Raw genomic sequence first — 1,286 nt, 5'->3', positions numbered from 1 at the left:
CCAGAAGCACTGGAGCTCTTGGCAGCCACCCAACAGATGGATTCGGTTCTTGCCATCCCATACACAGTGCCAACTAGCCCCAGCTGCTCCCAGGGCCTCTCCATTCAGAAGGCTTAAAGGAGACACCCGATTACAATCCAGTGATTAGAAAGAGGTTTTTCTGTGTGTTTCCTTTTAAGGTTTTCAAACCTTGGGGGATAGCTTGTCCAGACAACTTTAATTTTTTTATAACAAGGAAATTTCTTTAAAATGTCTCCTTGAAACTTATTTAGCATGGAGCATTCCAGTTTCTTTGTGTGGTGGGTTGCTAACATTATCAGAAAGCTTTTTTTTTTTTTTTTTTTTTGACATTACTCTGTCTTAAGACAAATATTCCAGAAAGAAAAAAAACCTTTAGGGACCAATGGATTTGAAAGAAGGCCTTTCCTCAGTCAGGGTGTGCTCACCCCGGCTTCCTCTAATAGGGCAGAACAAGCCTCCCTGATTCTCTCCAGTCCTCAGTCCATTTTGTTCTTGCCATATTTTTTATGTCTCTGCTGCCTAAGCACATGGAAATAAGGCTAGCAGTGGAGAAACCACAAAAGAGGCTCAGGTTCATGTGTCATTTAATGCAGCGTAATTGGTGGTGGCAGTTCGGGGTGGGAAATCTATATTCATTATTGGTTAAAAGTAGGAAGCTTGAGTGAACAGGCTGGGTTCTCTCAGCCTTGTTACTTAGATTATCGTTTCCTGACGGTGACTCCAGTGAATCTTACGTAATACAATTGCGCCCGTCAGCCAAGGAGACAATATTAGTTTCATGTTCAGACACTTTGTTATTGTTCCTTTAAATAACTGGAGATTACTGAAACACTGCTCCTCTTTGCCAATAGTAAGAAAATGTACATCTTTAGGCAATAGATGGCAGTATTTCCACAGATTTTAATATCACAGTGACTCTTAAAGGACTCCTGGCACTCAGCTCCCCTGTAGCTCGCCGTGATCGTATAGTGGTTAGTACTCTGCGTTGTGGCCGCAGCAACCTCGGTTCGAATCCGAGTCACGGCAGGAGAGGAGAAGGCTTTTGGAAGAGAATAGCGCAGGTCCCAAGCTGTAGCCCATCCAACATTTTGCAACCAGGCATAGAATAATAAAAATCAATAAAACAGAAACTGCTACAAATATTTTAAACTTTAGAGAGATGACATATGCAGAGTGGCTTCATTAATGCCCGAATCCTGTTGCAAGCGTGTTGTATGTGGGTTATTTTATTTGCCTTGACGGATAATATGATAAAACTGGAGTGT

General features: G+C 42.1%; 1 non-coding gene across 1 annotated transcript; it reads left to right on the top strand.

Annotated features, from left to right (window-relative positions):
- Positions 1-975: 975 nt before the first annotated feature.
- On the top strand, positions 976-1,047 carry TRNAH-GUG (transfer RNA histidin (anticodon GUG)). Its single transcript has one exon. It is a non-coding gene; the product is annotated as a tRNA-His (tRNA).
- Positions 1,048-1,286: the final 239 nt, after the last annotated feature.

The sequence above is a fragment of the Aethalodelphis obliquidens genome, unplaced genomic scaffold (genome assembly GCF_003676395.1).
Source record: "Aethalodelphis obliquidens isolate GAN/ISIS:26980383/991018 unplaced genomic scaffold, ASM367639v1 scaffold7, whole genome shotgun sequence".
NCBI lineage: Eukaryota > Metazoa > Chordata > Mammalia > Artiodactyla > Delphinidae > Aethalodelphis > Aethalodelphis obliquidens.
This window is presented reverse-complemented; position numbering and strand designations above follow the sequence as displayed.